Source organism: Malaya genurostris, chromosome 3, assembly GCF_030247185.1.
Source record: "Malaya genurostris strain Urasoe2022 chromosome 3, Malgen_1.1, whole genome shotgun sequence".
Taxonomy (NCBI): domain Eukaryota; kingdom Metazoa; phylum Arthropoda; class Insecta; order Diptera; family Culicidae; genus Malaya; species Malaya genurostris.
Window position 1 is genome coordinate 276,302,193 of NC_080572.1, and position 20,231 is coordinate 276,322,423.

The 20,231-nt window shown below is 39.9% G+C and overlaps 1 protein-coding gene across 3 annotated transcripts in view; it reads left to right on the forward strand.

Annotated features, from left to right (window-relative positions):
* LOC131438741 (probable serine/threonine-protein kinase yakA) overlaps positions 1-20,231 on the forward strand; it is a 126,708-nt gene that overhangs the window by 34,258 nt on the left and 72,219 nt on the right. For all 3 annotated transcript variants that reach the window (XM_058608968.1, XM_058608970.1, XM_058608971.1), the window contains exon 2: positions 4,803-4,980. The gene's annotated coding sequence lies outside the window, so the exon portion shown is untranslated. The remainder of the gene's footprint in view (positions 1-4,802; positions 4,981-20,231) is intronic.

Below are 20,231 nucleotides of genomic sequence, written 5' to 3' on the forward strand. Positions count from 1 at the left end.
GGTCTTGACTTGAAACCGTTGTGTGAGAAGGAAGACATGGAAATGACCGACAACGAGCTGAGCGAGGCTAGTGCTCTGCGGTACCTGCATAACGTACGGTAAAATGATTTCTTTGTGGAATTCCACAAGTAATCCTCGAATAGTGGTCAACAAGATGAAATATTGTTTCCACTGCTGCGCAATCAACCGACACAAACCAATTTTGACACCGGCATATTACACCGAATCCTACTGCCCAGGAAAGCTAGCAGTTGAAATGTATGGATGAATCGCTGGAAGCAGATCATTGTCCTCGTTCGTTGGTTTCCTCCATAGTTTCGATTAAATTCCGAAAATCGAGTTCATTTAAATGCATTTCTGCTTAATTTGGACAAAGTTTAACACTAATAGAACTATTCCACCGCTTTCAAAACATGTTTATTTGTTTTGGGGTTCCTTGGTAACTAGTCCATAGCAACTTAAACAGTGTTGCTCGAGAAGATTATTTTTATCATTTACAAGGGGTCGCTAGATTTGTGGTAACCGGCGGTGAATCGTTAGCGAACAGTTTTAATGCTGATTTTTCTTCGGAGTGCCTGGTCGTGTCGTCGTGAAAATTGGATGAGCGATCTCTGAAAAACTCGATGAAACGTTTTTAGTTTATTTTGCACATTTTACCTTGTAACTCCCGAACCGGAAGTCGGATCCAGATGAAATTCAATAGTAACCTATGGGACCATAAGATTTAAATCTTTGTTGAAGAGAATCGGTTGAGCGGTCTCTGAGAAAATCGAGTGCACTTTTCGTTCATTTTTTTGCACATTTTACCCCGTTGCTTCCGAACCCGAAGCCCTAACCGGGCAAAACTCAATAGCAACCGATGAGACCAAAAGACCTTTAACTTGAATCAAAGTTGGTGAAAATCGGTTCAGCCATCTCCGAGAGAAAATCAAGTACACATTTTGGCAACACACACACACACACAGAGAGAGAGAGAGAGAGAGAGAGAGAGAGAGAGAGAGAGAGAGAGAGAGAGAGAGAGAGAGAGAGAGAGAGAGAGAGAGAGATTGCATAACCTTTCTATATGAGAAAGGCAAAAAATTTCCAGCTGACATTATTCTAATTCATAACTACTTAACTGTTCAAACGACGCAACTCGTACAGGTTTTTATTGGCTCCGAATGTAATTTGCACTCGACTACCAAGTGCCGATGTATGTATTTATATGTATCAATATCAAATATCAAGTAGGGTAAGGGCTGCCTATTTCATCTCATTTGTAAGGACGTTACCTTAAAAAAGCTGATTTAGTCACTACAATACTAGGATTTTTTTCATATTTCTGTTTAGTTCGCCTTGCTCCACATTGGGAATTGATTCATATTCCTTGGAAATTATAATAATATTAAAAAAATCAGCTAAAAACACTTCTGCTATGTTAACTATTGTGCTTCTGATTTCATCTCAAATGTTTTATATTCATCTTATCGTTGGTCCTTTATTCATCCCATAAATTAGCAATGGCGACAGCAATCAAAACCAAAATATTGCACTATTACACTCTCAGGTTCAAAATGTCAGAATTTTCCTTAAAAAAGGCCTAATGCCAACTATGAGACAACACACGATATTTTAAGAAACAGTTTGGAATCATTTCGACGTTTTAAATTTTTTGGATCGTTTTCGTTAACTTTCGTTTTATCAGATGTACAACTTTGCTTCCGCCGTTTTCCTATAGGTGGCTGTACCGGCTGAGGCTGGTCAAAATACATAGATGAGAATGCTTTTAAAGTGAGTGTGTATAGTGCCTAACGAATTGTCATCACCGTTTCAGAGACAGTTGTTATTGTTTTCATATTATTCACGCTCGAAAATGTCTGTTTATGTGCCCAATTCTCGCCATTTAAGGGGAGTTTTACTTTCCTGTTACAATTCGAAAAAAATGCCACTGAAGCGCATCGAATGCTCTCAGAAACTTACGGTGATGCTGCTCTGAGTAAAAGAACGTGTCGAGAGTGGTTTCAACGTTTTAAAAATGGTGATTTCGATGTCGAAGACAAACATGGTGGTTGAAGAGCAAAAACCTTCAAAGATGAACAACTAGAAGCATTGCTTGATGAAGATTCGTGCCAAACTCAAGAAGAGCTTGCAGATTCATTGAGAGTAAGTCAGCAAGCCATTTCAAAACGTCTCAAGGGCCTGGGCATGATTCAGAAAGAAGGAAACTGGGTGCCGTACGAGTTGAAACCGAGGGACATCGAGCGCCGTCTATTTGTATGTGAGCAACTGCTTCAAAGACAAAATCGTAAGGGGTTTTTACATCGATTCGTAACCGGCGATGAAAAGTGGGTTCGAGACGATAATCCTAAACGCAGAAAATCATGGGGAAAGCACGGGCATGCTACTTCGTCGAAGGCAAAACCGAATATTCACGACGCCAAGGTTATAATTTGTATTTTGTGGGATCAGCTCGGTGTGATTTACTACGAGCTCTTAAAACCGGGTGAAACCATCACAGGAGATCGCTACCGAACGCAACTGATGCGCCTTAGTCGCGCGCTAAAAGAAAAGCGGTCACAATATCAAGAGCGACATGACAAAGTCATCCTCCAACACGACAATGCTCGGCCTCACGTCGCAAAAGCGGTCAAAAAGTACCTGGAAACACTGAAATGGGAAGTCTTGCCCCAAATACGCAAATGGGTATTTTTTGAACGAGTTTGATGAGTAGAAGTCGAAAAACGATATTTGAAGTTGTTTCAAAATCCAAGATAACGACTTCCGGTTCATCGATATTCGTTACAAACCAGTCCATTATGGGTATTTTTCGAACGGATTTGATAGGTAGAAGTCGGAAAACGATATTTAAAATTATTTCAAGGTCCAAGATGACGACTTTCGGTTCATCGTTACTCGTTACAAACCATCACAAAATGGGTAGTTTTCGAACGGATTAGATGAGTAGAACTCGGAAAACGACATTTGAAATTGTTTCAAAATCCAAAATGGCGAAACGTACTTCGCACTTCTTAATGTGATGTTTTTCAAATGATTTGTCTAATTAGAACATAATTTAATTCATTTGTTTGAGGACCAAAGAATAGCACTTTCCTTTCTCGGAACCCAAATCGAGGCGTGCCTCCAAAACAAATCCAATCCCGAAACAAACTGCTGACAATGATGTCATGCTTCAAAAAGTTGATGCCCGAAGTACGTCAACTGCTCGAATATAGGCCACAATACTATAGAACACTTTATGGAGCATCATTGACGTCATCGTCAGTTTAGGTAACACTGGAGGAAAGAAGAAAGAAGGAGAGGCAGAAGCCTCCCAACAGCTTCACAGAAGAAGCAACTCAATGACGATGCTTTCGCTGTTCTCTATCTGCTCCAAATGCATATCATCGACCTCATTTTCTGCAGCTGCAACGTCGCGATGTGCAACGTGTAAAGTGCATGCACATTGGTAACTTTGACAACATAACCTCAAACAATTTAGCTGGATCCATGCTTCTATGGCATCATCTCATCTCAGGCTCGGCGAACGGTAGAACCGGCCCCCGGCAGACGAGCATCATTATTCGCCCATTATCATCACTCTTTTCCCTCGATGCAAAACCCCAACGGTTTAGTCCCAGGAGTTGTGCATAAATTTTATGCAGAAAAAAAAAGTACAACAAAACAAAAGAGTACATGTAACACGAATAGGTGCCGCGTCGACGCCGGTCGGATCGAATCACCCTCGGCCACCATCAGATGAAAGTGAGAAATATTGGCCCCGTGTTGTCGTAGGCGCGAAACTTCTATTCCTGGCGTTGTGCTCATCGGATAAAGGCGCACGGTAGGTGCCCTTTGCCGCGATCAAAATGCACCGTGTTTCGTGATATAACGTGAACGAACTTTCAATGTTTTTTTGTTCGTGTGTGTGATTTGCCGTAATTTGAACATTTTTTCAATAATTCTAGTCTAGTGCTGCGAAAGTAATGGGACCCAGTTACGAACCGAGGCCGTACGTTGAATTGTGATTCGTAATCATCATAATTGCATCATACAACTTGCATCATAAAAAAACAAACCACTTTTCTAATATTTAGTATACGTACCTCGTGTCCTTGTTTCGAAAAAAGAAACTACTCTACAAGCATCGGCTAAACTTTCGATGAAAAGTCGGCTTCCGAAGATGAAATTTCTGGACTGAAAGTTCTTTCAAAATGAGAAAAGTTTTACTCTTTCGGAAAATGTTAAATAACCACTCAGAATGATTGAAACCATTCAGGAAATCGGTCTTTATGAAGTTGACTGAAGAACACATCAGAAAATCCCATCGCGATGTCTGTCCGAAAGCCTACCGTCTGACCTATCCCAACAGGTGAAGGTACCCAACGACGACGACGACGACGGCTTGACTCGGAACTCGGAAAATGTAGAGCTTCCTTCCTGCGCGCATGTTGCACTTGCATCGGTATGCTTTTTATGGTACGATAGTTAAAGTAAAACGAAACCTACCTGTTATACAACAACAACAACAACAGCAACAATAATAAGGTAAAATAATTCCAGTCTTTACCATCAAAGCTGGCCTTCTTCGACCACATCGACTCCGGTTTTTTTTTCTCTGTTTTTCCGCCAGAAGGGGGTCGGGCTAGACTGGGGTGGCAAAATTGCATGTCTTCGGATATGGGACAAACCAGTTTTCCCCCTTCTTGTCAGAGCCTACCTAGAAGCTAACACCGCAAGCTCACGAGCAATTTATTTATGACCAAAAACAATTCCACTAACAACAACCACGTGATTATGTACTTGTGTTTTTGTTCTCGTTGCAGACCATCGCCACTTCAAAGTGTTTTGTAGGACCTAAACACGAATGGGATGGGAGGAAAATGCAGCCACAAATCCACCAGCGAATGCAGAATAAATTCAACTTGTTAGTGGCGGCTAAAAAGGGAAGACAAATACCCCGTGACATTTCGGGCTAGACTCCAATGTGCTTGTTGAAACCGGGTGAGTAGATTTAGTGATAATTTTATTGATTATTATAACTGTGGGGGTTCTTTGCATTTTACGTTGATCATGTATTCAGGAATTTCTCATGACATGCTATGCTATGAAACTGTTATGTAACTCAATGAATAGTTATGCCAATCTTATTCATTTTTTTTTTATTTTTTTTTTTAATTTTATTAGTCGTTTGTTCAGTATAACTTAAATTTTATGATTTGTCAAACATTGATTTGAAAATGGAAATTTAAACTATTTACATCTAACCTATGATCTGAATTTTCATGAATGAATGTGATGTATTGATACAATAATTTCAAAACTTTTATTCTTGTTGACGAGTTGAACTGTTCCAGAGAGGGTCTCAGTAGATCATCACGATGAAGCTGATGTCCTTCTGTTGCTATCAAGAGTTTCTGTTGTAGTAATGCGTAGACATCTCTAACTCTGCGACAGTCGAAATATTTATGACCGATGGTTTCGGTTTGTTCGGGACAGTACATACAGTTTTCTCCATCTGCTCTTCCTATAATATGCATCAGTCGTCTGTGTGGAACTTTTTCGTTTACCCACATATATAGTTCACTTCGTAGTGATGGAAGTAACTCCCGTGTGGCTAAATTTTTCCAAATTATTTTCCACGTGGCTGCTTGGTGTTGCCGTTCGACTCTTGGTATCTCGGTTTGCTGGATATAATAGCGATGAATGAGATCAGCGGAGGGGTTTTGGCGAATTTGGAAAGGAAGATATGGAAAGGTTTCTAGGATTAATTTTAGGCAAGGAAGATTTGTCAACGAGTTTATACGGAGGGAATTTGATTGCTGGAGATAGTAGTAGTAAAATGGAAGATATCTGATCTCTTGAATATGTCTACTGATTAGTAGTGCCTTACATTTCAAGCCCGGTAGTTGCAGTTTTAGGCCACCTTCCTCTATTCGTCGTGTAAGTTGTTGCATTGGAACCGTTGCACACGTTCCTCGAAAAAGGTAGGAGCGTATGGTGGCTGTTAGTTTGGCCACGTGTGCTGTTGTCAGATGTAAGTTTGCTGCCATGTACCATATTTTCGATGTGATGAAAGTATTTAGCAGGGTCACTTTTTGGTGTAATGATATGTTGCGTAGAGAGTGCATCCACACCAGCCGGGCGAAATTGGTCACAATATTGTCCCAATTTAAAGACATCATTGTCCGAATCGAGTTTGCGAAGATAACACCAAGAATTTTCGTGTTGGGTTCAGTTCGGAGCCACGGTATTGTAATGGGATTCACCGTGATTCCCACATCCACCCCCGTTGTTTTGCTCTCGTTTAAACGAGCACCAGCTACAAGCTCAAAACGCCTGAATAAACCTCTGATTTCATCCAGCTGTTGTGCACTGCTCACAATAGCACTGATGTCGTCGGCATAAGCAATGATCAAGTCCGTCCCGCATATTCTTTTCAAGCGCCGCAAAAGTGGATCTAAATATATAATAAATAGGAGCATTGCTAGTGGATCTCCTTGGCGGACCGATCGTTGAATGGGAAAGGGCGCAGAGAGGTGACCATTTATCAGAAGCCTGGATGAAGATGCTGCTGATATTCGAGAAAGCAAAGAAATCAGATCTGAGTTGAATCCAATCGCACGCATGGTGTTGAACAAGAAATTATGGTTCACTCTGTCGAATGCATGATCAAGGTCAAAAGATACAAGTTTGCCCCTTCTTTTGTTCACTTTCAACTCAGCTATTTTATTTTTTAAAGCCAGCGTGGCTTGAAATATATTTCTTTGATAATTGAAGCACTTTTGCACATCGCTCAACACATTGTGGGTACAGATGACTTTTTCTATCCTCTGCTTCAGAATTCTAGATAGAATCTTGTAATCGTAATTGATTAGACTGATTGGTCTGTAAGAACGAGCATTTTCACCTGCACCACGTTTTTTTACAAGCACGATTACCCCGTCGACGAATTGTGATGGGAAGTTTGAACTAATGGCCTCGTTCAGAATCAAATTCAGCTCGCGGTGGATGATGTTAAATGTGCGCAAATAAAACTCCTTCGGCAAACCGTCTGAACCAGGCGATTTCTTGGATGCGCTGGTACGAATTGCAGTCAATATTTCAGCAGTTTGAATTTCATTCATGATGGCGGCGTTGACGGGATCTTGATTTGGAATTGCCCGTACGCTTCGAAAGGGATCGCCTTCTTCTTGTTCTTCCACTTGACTTCGTGTGTATAATTTGGTGAAGTATTGGGTCATGTAATTTCGAATGCCAGTCGGATCTTCGATGAGTTCATCTCTTTCATCCCGTAGTGAATTGATAGAGGTTCTTCGTCTCACTCGTTCGCCTATTTGGTAAGTAGAGAGAGGTTCACCTGCCACAACATTTCGGAAAAGCGTCGTTGGTGAGAAAGCATTTCTGCCTTTAATCGGTTAATGGTGGAGAGCAGGGCGTTGTTGTTTTGGTAGCTATCGTACGCCTGCCGTAGTAATCCATATAGTCGTTGTTGTTCGAAATTGAAAACATTGTACGCTAGCTTTGATTTCCATCGGAAGAAGGATTTTATTTTTGGTTTCACATATGATAACCACCACTCCATCCATGATCCGTAGTTTCGGCGTTGTCGAGTCCAATATTGCCACTTAATTTCGAACTCGCTGATGTTTTCAGCAGTCAAGAGATGGGGACGGAGGGACCAAAAACCACGACCATGTGGTCTATCAAGAAGTGGAAGACATATTCTTGCTGTGACGGCTTTATGGTCTGAGAAGCAGCACACATGGGTGGCAATTGTTCTTAGCTGATCTCTAAGACCTGCACTAACATAGAGGCGATCAAGTCTGGAGGAAGAGTTGTGTGTGACAAACGTGTATTCGATCTCTCTCGGTCGAAGGCACTGCCAAACATCCCGAAGCTGTAATTGTTGAATTGTAGCTTGAAGAACGGGGCTGAAGTTTTGACCCGTCGCATCGCTTATCCGCACCACGCAGTTAAAATCGCCTCCTAGAATTGTGTGTGTGGTTCGGTGACGGAGGTAGAAAGCAAGAGTTGTGTTGAAAAACCGTTCACGTTCGGCACGGCGAGCGCTACCCGACGGAGCATATACGTTGCAAAACGTAATATCATTCACACGCAGTGTGAGTATCCTTCCATCCAGACTTTTTTCAACATATGAAAAATTGATGTGTTCTTTAAGTGCTATTGCCGTACCTCTCCTGCTATAATCCACGTTGCATACGACGTTGTACCCGGGTAAAGTAAGTTGTTCATTTTCAACTTCTTGCAGGAAAACTATGTCTAGATCCATCGAGCGTACGAATGAGCTAAGAGCGTTTATTTTGGTGGTGTTCGTGATTGTGTTGATATTGATTGTTCCGATATTACAACTAACGTATTCCAACATTATAAAATATCTTCATCAGGCACTTGTACATCGGATGGAGCAGTATCCTCTTCGGACTGACGCACTCTTTTTCCAGGCGGCGGCTTTCGAGAGCGTCGGCTGGCTGTCGAGGATTGCGAGCTATCTGTCTCGTTGCCATCATTTCTGCGTTGTGTGACTGAGGTCGACGAAAGGTTGTCGACGTGTGAGTTCGACGATTTCTGTTGCGGTGGAGTAGGCGTTGCTGGGGGGAGCATTTTGTTAATCTGCTGTGTAGTTATAGAGCGTGTTCCGATTGCTTCTCGGGGCTGTTGAGATGCTTGTCTTTGAGGCTTCGTTTCCTTGGACTGTTGAATGTTTGCCGTATTCGGCTGAGTCGTGTTCGGTTTTACTGTTTCTTTTAGTTTAACCGATCTTTTTGTCACGTTTGCATAGGATTGGTTGATAAATTATTATTCAACAAAAGGTTGGAACAAGTTGTTTGGCAGTTGCATTTGTTTGTTTAAAATTAACCATCATCAGTTTAATTGGTAGTATCAACTCTACGTTGATTCATACAATTGTAAAAACTAAGAAAAAAAATCACGTAACTTTACGTCCCCACGAATTATGAAAATTCGTATCGTTTTATTCAATTTTATAAAGACTGTCCCAGAAAGTATGGACGCACTTTGATTTCGCTGTAAATAATTCACAAGTGTTAGATATTCAAATTTTATTCGATATACTGATAATATTAGACTACATCAACAGAATATTATTCTCAATATTTGCTACTTAGCCATTGTAGACTAGCTGGCGCACCTTCTTGCGAACGTTCCTCATTAAATTCCGTACAGACTTCTTGGCGACAAGTTTTGACACTTTTTTCCAATCTTTTTCGAACTGTTGAATGGTTTCGGCTGCCGAGACATGTTTCCTAAGATGTGCCTTCGTTAATGCCCAAAATTCCTCAATTGGTCGAAGTTGTGGGCAATTTGGTGGATTCATGTCTTTTGGGACGAAAGTGACATTTTTGGTAGTATATCATTCTACCGTTGATTTCGAGTAGTGGCAAGAAGCAAGATCTCGCCAGAAGACAACAGGATCCTTGTGGCTTCGAATCATGGGTAGAAGTCGTTTATGTAAATATTCCTTGATGTATATTTCGCTATTCATTGAAGCAGTGGTGATGAAGGGATTCGAAATCTTACCGCAGCTACAAATTGCTTGCCAGACCATAGCTTTCTTACCAAATTTTTCGACTTCAATCGATGTCTCGGACTGGTTTAACACTTGCCCTTCTCGCACCGTATAATATTGTGGTCCCGGCAAAGATTTGTAATCGAGTTTTACGTAGGTTTCGTCGTTCATGATTATGCAGTTCAAATTTCCAGAATCGTATTGTACAGCTTTCGAGCCCTCGGCCTGATCGATGCTTCTTGTTTCGGACTACGTTTTGGTTGTTTCTGCTTCTTATAGGTTCGAAGATTCAAACGTTCTTTGGCACGAAGAACATTTGACTTCGAAGTGCCCACTTTTTTGCCACATCCCGAACTGAAACTTACTTCTTTTGCTCGAACGCCTTCAGTATACGTTTATCCAACTGAGGGTGAGTAGGACCTTTTTTTTTGATCCGTTTTCGGTTTATCCTCAAAGGCATTATCCTCACCGAACTTCCTGATTGCATTTCGCTTACTCCTTCCTTTTTTGCTATCTTTCTCAGTGACAGTCCGCGTTCTGTGCACCATTTATACACAATTTTTCGACGTTGTTCTGCTGAAAGTCCACGCATTTCGAAACAAACTAATGAAAACGAATAAACAACTGCACAAGTGGTTAGAGAAGAGTGTAAACAACAGGAGGCAGCCATAAAAATTGACAGCTTCTGAACCATTGCGAAATAGCAGCAGTTTTTGGTTGCGTCCATACTTTCTGAGACAGTTTATAACAGACATCCGGAAGAAATTTCATTTACAATCGAATTACTATGAAACACTCAGAAAACTAAAAGCTACGAATTAGTTAAGGTTTGCTCATTTTTTTAACATCTTTATTATTTCATAAAACTCAAAATACAATTAACAGGAAGTTCGGTCAAACCCTGAACCAACGATGTTTTCAAAAATGAGTTGTAAGAATCGTCTTTGAAGACACCTCTCTGTTTGCTGTTCGATAAGAGAAAACAAATTTGTTCCGCAGAAATTACTTACTGAATGAAAATATGACTGTTTCCATAGTACTCTTCATTTAATCTCTACACAAGATCGGAATATTTGTTTTGTATGCCATTATACTGGAGTTTAACAACTAGATTACGAATTTTGCACAAAAAACTGAATGTATATTTTATGATAAAAAAAGAACCGGAATTTTCATTTTAAAATTCCCGCGCTTGTCCAATTGGTAAACTTTTATTCTCTCAACGTTGGCAACACTTTTATACACATTCTGTCAAATTTTGACGCATATCGTACGATTAGTTTTTGTTTGGCGTCTATACAAAGAAGTTGAAAAATTTTCGTGTGGCGATTTTTATAATGGATGAAAATTTAGAACAACGTGCGTGCATCAAATTTTGAGTTGCAAATGGTTTTAAGTGTTCCGAAACGTTGAAAATGTTAGAAAAGGCCTTTGGTGAATCGTGTCTAGCTTCAAGTCTAGTACAAGCTTGGATCATGATGAGATCCCTGGCCGCCCAACAACATCTGTTACTGAAAAAAACATTGAATCGGCGAAGCAAATTGTGTGGCAAAATCGTTCTGTACCGATTAGAGAGATTGCTGTGTTGTTGAGCATCTCTTATGGATCAGCCGAACACATTTTAACTGATGTTTTGGGTTTGAAACGCGTCGCTTCTCGGCTGGTGCCAAAAAAGCTGACTTTCACGATAATGCGCCGGCTCACACAGCGTTGGTTTTGTCGCAGTTTTTGGCCAAAAACTCAACCAATATCATCAACCAAGCACCGTACTCTCCAGATATGGCCCCGTCTGACTTTTTCCTCTTCCCCGGACTCAAATTGCTATTGCGTATGGCGTATGGAAAATTGGATCAAGCGATGGCATGCATGTATTGCCGCAGGAGGAGAGTACTTTGAAGGCGATAATAAAGAAATTTATTACAAAGTGAAATTTTGCGTTTTTAATAAAATTCCGGTTCTTTTTTGATCATAAGGTATGTGCTTATAAATATTTTTGAAAAATGTGGTTCGTTTCTGGTACCTTCTGAAATGACCGCACCCACCGCTTGGTGGAGCGCGAGATTAATTGCATTGCTATCATTTCAACCAAAGTGTGCCATAAAATCTCAATATATACAAATGAGCTACCGAATCGAAAGGGTTCTCACGGTTTGACATTTGCATTATGAATGTATGATTGGAACTCAGCAGTGCAACCAATTTTTCACCATTGGTGCCAGTTTCACGGAGGACCGTAGATGTGCGCCAAAAAAAGATCGTGACTGTCATGTCTGGAAATTCGTTTGTGGTCTAATTGTCTTAAAGATACTGTGTCATTTCATTAAGATCTGACTTTCGATTCCGAAATTTTGGGGCGATGAGTATCAAAACTTTCAAACCGTCATACAAAATGACGATGCAAAACCGGCATGCATCGATGAGAGCTGGTACGGAAGAAGAAAACATCATCGCATACAGCGTGATTTGTTCAATTTCGTATAGCGTCTATGGGAGACTGTCAACATTTTCAAAACACAACCGAATTCATCGGTTGTGATTACATTGGTAATAAAAACGAAAATAAAAATCCAATCACAAAGCATGTCACTCACTAGTTGAATTTTATGATTTTTTGCTGTAGTTTGAAGTATTTGCTAGAATCCACAAACAGACATTGTCAGGGCGTATTTTGAATACCACAAAGCATTTTTTTCGAGTCGTAGCCACATAAAAATACCAAAATTTTATCTTTACCTACGTTACGTTTCGTTGTTCATCAGTATGTGTATCGGGTACCTCCGATAGAACTATAGAACTTTATGTAGTTTCCGAGCTCGTATTTTAGCCCCACGTTTCATATTCCGGTTTGGCTACCTTCTGACACGGTGAGACCGATAGCTGTCACGATAGAGGACGGTACTTGTATTGGAATTGTTTTTCATGACAGTGTCGCTATCAGAAAATGCTGCGTTTGCTCCAATTGTCCACAATATTGCGATTCGTTAGTTCCACTACGACGCCTACTTTGATGCTTCCAAAACAGAGCAGAAAATGTCTTAATGTAAAAACATCTGAATTACTAAAATGAAGTCAAATTTTACCAAGAATAAGCTTTAGTAATTTTTGGATATAAAATTCATTACAATTTACTAAGTATTTTACGACCAAACCTTGTTTGAAATTACTCCAATGTAATGCACTTTGTTCAAGATATACGAACCGTGAGAAAGTGGATTCTAAACTCAGCGAAGCAGTGACAGGGCAAGTCGGAAAAATAGGTCAGAAAAACAAACAGAATCGTACAGAAAATTCGATACTTTTTGCTGGGCCTTATGATTTATTTTCTTTTCTCCAAACCGAATATGCGTACGGCATGTTGGTTTTAGATAAACCTCAAAATGTGTTCTCGTGTGATGCATGATGAGTGTCCTCCGGAGGCTATGTTTGAACGACCACCAGAGCAGTTTCGAATAAATAAGCAAAAGAAAATGAATCGTTCATTTGATAACCATACTGTCGCAATTAACTTTCTTCAAGCAGCGTCACAGGGCTTCGGATATACTTGATAGGAAAGTTTCTACCATTCAATTGTCTATCTTCCAAAATAGATTACGGGAACGAATCCCGTTCCCAGGAAGAGATTGGCACTGGTCGACAAGAGGACCGTTTACGGTAACGCAGAATCCTCCGGAGTGGTGTTTTAATTAGCCTGGATGTCGTAACCGAAAGCATCTCCTCGGCTCAGTGCGAATTCGCAACTACAATACTGTGCGCAGCATGTGTGCAGTTCTTCTTCGACAGTGAAAAGTTTCCGCCGGACCTCAGCAGGGAATCCATCGAACGAAATTAGGAGGCAAAAAAAGGTCCCAATTCGTGAAACGCAACGCGCCAAGTAGGCCATAAACATGCGAAACGCGACGACATGCGTTTGTGCTGTTGTTGTTGTTGTTGTTACTATGGAACACCCGCACATGTGTCACAGCTTGGCTTGCTATGCTATCCAGAGCGTTTCAAGATGTGATCAACGATGTATGTATATTTGTACCACGCGTTTGAGGCAGAAACCTTAACCGTATAGGATGACATATTAAGGGGGATTTCTCGGTGAAATATGGATGTCGCTGGAGCGTGGAATGACAAAATTTACAACGTGTTATTAAATTGTTAGCAGTTCTCCCAATAGTAATAGTTTATCACGGGATTTGTCGAACAGACGACTGAACTGTTGATCGTGAAGGGGTCGCTTTATGAATACAGGGATCAATTGAGTTTAATTTCGGATGAGTTTGTAAAACTTTTTTCAAACGACTAGAAGTGGAAACTCAATGTGGAAAGGGTTGTCATGATTTGGTGACAACTTTATTAGATTTATCCGGAAATCTGTTCTGAAGTCCAAATATAAACAACTGCCGCTACTGATCTCAACCAAACATTTGTAATGTTTTTCTTCCTACGGTCTATCATTAATTTACTTATGCAAGCACTCACAGAAATGGTTGGCATGGTTGAGTGACCCTTGACAGCTTTCTGTGACGTCGACTTCGATTGCATAATGCTACCGGTGTATGGATGGGATGCACAATAGTTATCTGCACCCTACCGAACAAACAGCAATGAACGATGAAGACCTACGAATGCTTCAATCGAAACATTCCTCGGCGGTATATTGTACAATCGACAGATCGTCGACGTCGTCGCAAAGTTTTGCGGAATCACTCAGGCGGAGCAATTTAGAGCGCAATTACAGTTCTGCCATAAAATAAAAATGCTTGTGCAATTTTTCAGACAAAGTGAGATCAGGTCAGAAAGGAAAAACAAATGAATTTTGGTTGCAGCACAGCATCAGTATAGGGTATATTGTGCAACTGACGTGGCACATGTGAGTGTATCGAAATGTCGTCGATTTCGGCATCAAAGCAGGCCAGTAGTTTGAACAAGCCGAAAGAATTTAGTTCGACCTTGAGAAGGCAAAACAACAACGAAAAAATGTTTTACGGCAGTCCATCGCCCTTCTCACATAACGTGAACAGCTACAAACATAATATCGGAAAATTATTCGACGCTTATTGATCCATCAATTGGCAGGCAGGCAGATCCTATGTGTTCATTGTCCTGCCAGCATTCGGTGCATTGCAAAGAAAAACCAACTCACATTAAAAGCCTGCGATGCCATTTGAGCATGGCATTACACAATTCCCGCCGCAGAGCTTATCGCCCACCTCGGCCCGATTGCGATGAAAGTTCATTGAAAGCAATTAAACTGCAAAATGAATACACGAATGGAGGTACGGGCGAATTAATGAAAGTGAATCGAAAACGTGTACGGAATACACTCGACAGCAGCAGTACGGAGTGGAGCCACCGCCGGTGCGGCAGGGCGAAAGATGGAAGCAGACAAGACAAAACAAAAGTAAAATAAATGCAAATTAAATTAAACTGATGCCTGTGTCGAGAAAATAGAGGCACTTTGAAGTGAGACAGTGCTGAGATTACATCAATGAGAGACGATGCCGGCTGGAGACTGGTTGACTCTTGAAATGCCTTTGCCGCTGGGGTTGCAGAAGTATTTTTACTCACTTCGGCAAAATTGCCAGCCAACGCAATTTTGCAAATGCAGTGTGAAAAATGTTGTCTAGAATGCGAAACACGGATCGATGATTGGTTCATGATCAGACATTAGCAAAACACTTAGAGCAAATTCAGCAGCTGCAAGATTCATATGGGTGGTTTATAATGTAAATGAAACTGAAACAAACGTATCCCCAGCAAACCGTTTTAGTTTTATTTATTCGGCCAGTTCTACTGTCAAATTTAAAACTGGTATACATTGCCGTTCTATTTTTTCTGTATTTGAAACACAGATAAAACGCTGTTGGGGCTGCCAGTTTATTTTGTTATAATTTCTAGATTTAAATTTTAAAACTGACATAAATTATGCATCTAGAACTAGAACACTCCTGAATATGCCCTTAGAGTAAGTGAGATGGACAAAATAAACTATAACTGACAAAAATCCGTTCCCAAGCAAGCCGTTTGAGTTTTATTTATTCGAACAGTTCTACTGTCAAATTTTTAAACTGATATACGATTTTTGGATTCTAGGTTATGAGAAGTGCGGATTAAGGAGTGTATCGAAAATAAACTATCCACATACATTTGTGTTGTACACATGTATTTGTGATGGTTTTTTATGCTCAGATCACAGCATGCTGTGCGTTTGGCTGTCAGTTTTCGTTTGATTACCTGTTTGTGCGGTTGAAATTCTGCGTTTTCAAAATGTCGCGTATTGAAAAGGAAGTGAAAAATAAGGTTCTGTACACATGGCTAAGTGAGAATGGTATTACTATACGAAAATTGGCGAAGCGGTTTGGAATTCATCATGCCAGTATTAAAACCATCGTTAATAAATTTTGGGGAACACTATTCTTTGGATGAGCTACCAGGAAGAGGCAGAAAACCCGATTTTTCCAACCCGAAACTGGACCAGAAAGTGGTATCTCTAATCATGATGAACAAATCAATGTCTATACGTGATTTGGCCAAAAAGCAGGATCGAGTGTCGGAATGATCCAGCGTATCAAGAGGCGAAATCACCTGAAGACCTACAAGAAGCAGAAAATCTCGAAACAAAGTGTAGAACAGAAGAAGCGAGCAGCAACAAGGACCCGAAAATTGTATTCGCGTCTTTTGCAGTATCCGGATGCATGTGTTTTGATGGACGATGTAAAGAACCCTTCCAGGTCCACAATACTGTACTGTCGTCGTTGGGAAGGATGTGAGCGATGTGGATTCAAGTGGAGAAATTTGGTCTTATGGTACTGGTATGGCAAGCAATATGTTTCTGTGGTTTGAAGTCAACCATTTTTTACACTACCGGAACTATGAATGCAGAAATCTATCGATCTGGGTGTCTCCAGAAGAGATTGCTGCTTTTATATAAGAAGCATAGTACACCTCCGCTGTTTTGACTGGATTTAGCATCGGCTCTTTATGCCAAAACCACTCTCAATTGGCTTGCGGAAAAGGGTATAAATTTCGTTAAAAAATATCAATCCACCAAATTGCCCTCAGCTTCGACCCATCGAACGTTACTGGGCAATCGTGAAGAGGGTCTTCAAGAAGACTGGTTAGGCAGCTGGGAACATGCAACAAGTTCAACAAAATTTGGGCTCAAGCATCCAAAAAAATGCGATGCAACACTTGTCCGGAACTTGATGAAGAGCGTTCGATCAAAAGTTCGAAAATTCGTGAAAGAATAACTTAAATTTCATCAGGTTTTCATTATGCTCAAGTTGTTTTTTATAATAATTTGAAAGAAAAATTTGTGGATAGCTTATTTTCGATACACTCCTTAGTGTTGACTATTCACTTGTTTAATCAACGATTGAAAAGTTCTAAAATTACCCGTTAGACAAGGGGTTCCCAAAGTGGTCGACGTAAACAAAAACTGACTATGGGGGTCGACTAGGTCTAGAAATCGACCCCCTATTGTTTGATATATGTATGTTGTTATTTGAAATATTTATGCTAAAAAAGTTGTGTTTATTTGACCATCCGCAGAAATTGGTAAGTATTTACATCAATATTAAAATTATATTATTATTATAATATTAAGAAATTGAATTTTTCAAACTAAGTTTGTGAAATTCGGTCGCGCCATCTATGAGAAAAGTTAGAACACATATTTTCTTATTTTTTGCACATTTTACCCCATAATTCCGGAACTGGAAGTCGGATCCAAATAATATTCAGGAATTTTGTATGGGACCACGAGACCTTTCATTTGAATCTAAGTTTGTGAAAATCGGTTCAGCCATCTCCGAGAAAAGTTAGTGCAAAAAACGTTACATACACACATACGCACATACACACACAGTTGCAACAGAACATTGACTATTTTCCTTAAATTGTAAGTAGAACCTCAAAGAAACGATAAAATGTTCAAAAGTTAAGGCGCAGGAGTACATTAAAATTCAATTTTTAGTTTATTTATCTGAACTCGAAATCGGAACCTAAATGTCATCTTCCAAAAATCCCTCCGGTATACTTTAGTATATGTCTAGTGTGATGTTTATTTGTAAATATGTGTGATATATGACACAAAATAATTGCAATATCGTTAAAATTAAATATAATGTTCTCTAAAAACTAAAATCAATTCATTACCATCGTTATTTACATCAAATTTTATTTAAAAAAAAAACAAGCGAAGAATACTGGCAAGTGCCATCATTTTCTGATACTCTGATACGAGAATTTAATTGGTACTGGACGAGCAATATGATCTCTTTTTTTACTCTAAACCAGGCGGATGATACAAACAATTTTTCTTCTTCTGAAAAAAAGAATTTTGAAAACAATGTCAACGTGATTTCTCAGAACATCAGGCGAGAAACTTATGTCGTTTTAGCTTGATGTCAAATCTCTAACCCAGTTGTCACCCTAACTTCTGTCAAACCGTTTGTCCGAAGCTAGTTTCAACATTGTTGAACTGAAAATCAAGTCAGTTTCGAACCTGGTTATTATATCAGGTTTGCTCAAATCCCCGTTGCTAAGTACAAAACCAACACAGTTTCGTTAAAAGTGTTTGTTTGATGATGTAAGGGCAGATTCAGCAGCTGGAAGTTTTATATGGACGATCTATAATAGAACTAAAATTGAAACAAACGTATCCCCAGCCCAGCCAGTGTTATTTATTCGAACAGTTCTACTGTCAAATTTAAAACTGGTGTACACTTCCGTTCTATTTTTTGTATTTTCGAAGCACTAGTAAAACGCTGCTGGGGCTGACAGTTTTTTTTGTTATAATTTCCAGATTTAAATTTCAAAACTGACATAAATTATGCATCTAGAACACTCCTGAACATGCCCTAAAAGGGGAGGTGTACTATTCTTGTTTCTATTACCGGTTTAACTTAGAGCGATTGTCACGTTTAAGCATACGGTTCGTAAATCAAAAATTTTAATTATAAACAATATTATGTAACACAATTTTGTGAAGCAAACGTACAGTCTAGTCATTCAGTAGTTTCATTTTCTCGAACCTTTATAAGAATCATTCAACGGAACTATATTTATGCTGGCGGTGTCGAGTAGATGATGGATGTGTCAATAGTCCGAGAACACGACCACGGCGGGTTTATTTATAACCTCAATCTTTCTGGGTCACCCTTACGTGAAAAGATCTGAAAACCTGCCAGACTTGTGTGACCCAGAAGGGCGCTTGCCGATTGATGGATGACGCACCATTCAATCACTTTCCCCGCAGATCTGGCCCAAATTTGTTTCTTTGCCATTCCGGCGGCACCACGGAAAGCTGTGTATCTCGCCGAAACACGTGGTATTCCCAACCGACGGAACGTGATTCGCACAATCTTTCCTCCTCCCCAATCCTCATCGTCTTCGCACACAATAGTCTCTCTCTCTCTCTCTCTCTCTCCCCTGGTTCAGTATTGTTAGTTGGTTATGTATTTCCATACATTCCTTGAAACGGTTCGGTTACGGAAAACCGATTTACGCAATCTCCAGGATAAGTGTTGCTGCCAACAAACAGCAAGAGACATGTTTATCGACAATTGCTGTCAGTATGCGAAGCTGTTTATAATCGTGCTATTTTCATCGACGTTTATTGACGTCACACATGTGGTGCAGCCATCAATTTGGCTCGAAGAGCTCTAGAACAAGATGATTCAAACCAAAGGAATGGATTATCCGGAACATTGATCACGTTGCTATTCGAATCAGCTCACATACTATAGTGCATTAAGCAGCTTCTTAGAAATTAAATACTCTGATTTATGATGAGAAAAGCTCATAACGAGACTTTGGTAATTTTCTTCTCGCTTTGTTTTCGACTCATCAGTACATTTACTTCAGTAGAGTTCATTTGGCTTCTGCCCAGCGATTTAAGTTGAACTGTTAAGTAGCAATTCAATTTGAACTACTTATGCATTAGTAAAGTCCTAAACTAACTGGTAAGTGTTGTTACTAAGAATAACATTTATTTAAAAAGCAGTAGGTATCGGAAATCGAGTTATTAGGACGATTTTACAGTGGTATGTGGTACACTCTTAGAAAAAATGAAATTTACGCTTGACGTAAATTCAAACATGCCGTAATTTCTTCGATAATGACACAATATTACATATACTAACACGTAAAAATTAATTTTGCGTCTGTATCGATGTAAGCTTCAGCTAAATTAACTGCGAAGTTAATGATATGACCTGTGCAACAGTTCGTTGTAAGTGAAGTGTAAGTGTTTTTCAATACTGTGAAATTATATTCTTTTGGATAGGTCTTTTATATTAATAAGCTTATTTCGTATCATCGATACAATAGAAAAATTCGACTCTCTACACCTAGAGCAAATCTTCCAATAACTTCATTAATAAAACCGCTCCGACGTTGGAACTAAAACAGCAATTTGTTTTCAACTGCCATATGCATAAACCACTGAAGGCTCTCCTGGAGGTCGACAAGAGATACGCAAAATTTCAATCTGGATTTATATGAGATGGGTGTAAATACAAGCAATTTCGATACACAAAGCAAAGTGCTCCAGTCCAGAGCGTATAGCGTGATGGGTTAGTCGATGTTCTCCACGCAGCCCACCTGGGTTCGATTCCCAACCCCGCGCATAGCAGCAGAAAATTTTGCTGAGCCGAAGAGGCGAATAACCTAAAGGTTAAACTCTATCTATAATTGAAACAAAAAACATGCTGAA